The following is a 3352-nucleotide window of genomic DNA, read 5'->3' as shown; positions in this document are numbered from 1 at the left end:
AGTACATTATGTTAAAAAATGTCAAAATTATAATATAAACATAAAACATAATACTTACGTTCAAAGTAAATGCTAAATCTATTATGTTCTTCAATTCCTCCTCTACCCAACAAGAAACATCATAAAATGTTCCTTCTGCTTTATTTCTTCTTTCATAAAACCAATGTTGTAGCTTCACTTGAATGAAATCCATCATTCTTAGTATAGGCAGCTCCCTTGCTTCTAATAGCACTGAATTCATCGACTCAACTATATTTGTTGTGAGCATGTCATATCTTCGTTGTGGACTACAAGAACGTGACCATCTTTCCGGTGGTTCTTCCATCAAGTAGTCATAAGTTTTCTTATCTACATTTGCAATATCTGACATGTATATGTCAAATTCTTTACGCTTGTATACTCTTGCAACACTTTGGAAAAGTTTTATGACCTCACTTTTCACCTTTCTTCGCTTTAGGTTCTGCTCCAAATGATAGATGCAAATCCCATGATGGCTTTCAGGATATACCTTTACAATGCCATTTGCAATAACTTGATGCCTGTCTGATAAAAAAATCAAATTCTCACGACTCCCAATTACATTGCGAAACTGACTAAAGTACCACTCATTGGAATTGTTGTTTTCAGATTCTGCTATTCCAAAGGCTAATGGGAAAATTTGGTTATTTGCATCTTTTGAAATTGAAATCGTTAAAACACCACGATATTTTGACTTCAAAAAAGTCGCATCAACAAGAATCACTGGTCTACAATGATTCCAACCAGCTATCGATGATCCATATGCGTAAAACATATAAAGAAACCTGAAAATACAATATAAAAAAAGGTTAAAATACTCGAAGTTTAGGACAGTCAGTCCTTAACTTACATTTACAAGTTATAAAGTTAAGGACATGTTGTCCTTAACTTTTATTTCAAAGTTCAAAACTTAAGGACTGGAAGTCCTTAACTTTTAATTACAAGTTCAAAACTTAAGGATAGGCAGTCCTCAACTTCTGGTTATAACTCAAAAGTTAACAAGGCTAAAGACAGCATGTCCTAAATTGTTTACCTATTGTTGTCGTCTATCTTTATGTTAGTATAAGTTCCCGGGTTTTTTCTTGTCATCATATACAAGTATGAACACAATAATTCATAATTTTCTTCAGGACTTCCTCTTATTAAAGCGGAAGCATGTTGAATAGCACGCCACGCCTTGTGATATCCAATGTCTAGTCCATGCAATTTTTGCATCTCTGCCATGACAAAAGCTGGTGTAACTTCAAATCTTGGGTCCCGAAGATTATCGATAATGTAACCACTAATCAACTTTGAAGTAGCATGCCTTTGATCTGCTTTCCTAGTGTTAACAGAGCAGTCATGCTTTTTCTCAAGCTTTACTATCTTGAATAATGTTGAGTCTTTAATTCTGAAAGCACGCACACACCAACGACACCTATCATCATTGCATGTCAACGAATATCTTGTTGAGCTTGATCTAACAACTTTGAATTCAAAATGTCCTTTGATTGCTACATTAGAAAAACAATTAATTATGCTCTTCTTATTGTCAAATACTGATCCGACTTTTATTTGATCCAAAGAAGCATTTTCTCTTAATATTGTAGTTGGGGATTCTTTTTGTTTCAAATTTGATCTTCGTTTAGTTATTTGAGTGCAGGTTTTGTCAGCAACTACTTCAATTACCGGTGCACTCTCTAAGACTTGAATACCCAAAGCTTGTTCGTTGTCAATCTCTATAATACTTTGTCCTTCTACTTGAATAGAATCAAATGTTTGATGCACCTCTTCATTTAATGGTTGAGCTTCAACCATATCTACTTCAACTATTTGTTGGCATCGCTCTTGATTGTCATGTTGAGTTTTTGTGTTGGCATGTTCATTGCTTGTTGATGCAAAAACTCTTTCCAAAATATTAACTATGAAACGACAGCTCTTGAAGAGTGAATGAGTTTTTAGCAACTCTATACATGTGTGAAGATCTAAATCTTTGGATACAAGCATTCTTTTGCTTGTTCCAAGGTTGATATCAAACCATATCACTATTTCAAACTTTTCACTATCCAATTCAATAAGCTCAAAAATCTGTTTAACGAAATCTTCAAACTGAATTGACTCAGGTGCTAGGAAAAGCTTTGTTTGATGATCAAGATATTTATAGTCTTCAGTCCATCTACCATTAAAAGCAACTATTATGCATATTGTTTCCATCCTACAAGTCAAGAGAATGGGAAACAAAGGACATACGTTATAAAGCAATCCTTGTAGAATTAAGAACAGGTGTACTGTAAGTGCAAGACCAAGATAAGGACTGTCTGTCCTTAACATTTAAACATGTAATTAAAGTTAAGGACTGCGAGTCCTTAAGTTTTAAACATGGAATTAAAAATTAAGGACTGTCTGTCCTTAACATTTAAACATGTAATTAAAGTTAAGGATTGCGAGTCCTTAAGTTTTAAACATGGAATTAAAAGTTAAGAACTGTCTGTCCTTAACATTTAAACATGTAATTAAAGTTAAGGACTGCGAGTCCTTAAGTTTTAAACATGGAATTAAAAGTTAAGGACTGTCTGTCCTTAACATTTAAACATGTAATTAAAGTTAAGGACTGTCAGTCCTTAAGTTTTAAACATGGAATTAAAAGTTAAGGACTGTCAGTCCTTAAGTTTTAAATATGGAATTAAAACTTAAGGACTAGCAGTCCTTAACTTTTGAACCAGAAATTAAAAGCTAAGGACTGCCTGTCCTTTAACATTTAAATATAGAATTAAAAGTTAAGGACTGTCAGTCCTTAACATTTAAACATGGAATTTAAAACTTAAGGATTGTTAGTCCTTAACTTTTGAACCAGAAATTAAAAGCTAAGGACTGTTTGTCCTTTAACATTTAAACATGGAATTAAAATTAAAAGTTAAGGACTGCCAGTCCTTAAGTTTCAAACATGGAATTAAAACTTAAGGACTACCAGTCCTTAACTTTTGAACCAGAAATTAAAAGCTAAGGACTGCCTGTCCTTTAACATTTAAACATGGAATTAAAAGTTAAGGACTGTCAGTCCTTAACATTTAAACATGGAATTAAAACTTAAGGACTACCAGTCCTTAACTTTTGAACCAGAAATTAAAAGCTAAGGACTGTCTGTCCTTTAACATTTAAACAAGGAATTAAAAGTTAAGGACTGTCAGTCCTTAACATTTAAACATGGAATTAAAACTTAAGGATTGCTAGTCCTTAACTTTTGAATCAGAAAAAAAATGTTCTTATTTTTTTGAATTCAATTTCCAAATTGAAGACACTATGTCCGGAATACAGAAATTCAAAAAAAATCAAATTCTTATCTAATATATAATCA

This window comes from Nicotiana tabacum, chromosome 3 (genome assembly GCF_000715075.1).
Source record: "Nicotiana tabacum cultivar K326 chromosome 3, ASM71507v2, whole genome shotgun sequence".
Lineage (NCBI taxonomy): Eukaryota > Viridiplantae > Streptophyta > Magnoliopsida > Solanales > Solanaceae > Nicotiana > Nicotiana tabacum.
The sequence above is the reverse complement of the archived record's forward strand: the minus strand, read 5'-3'. Positions refer to the sequence as shown.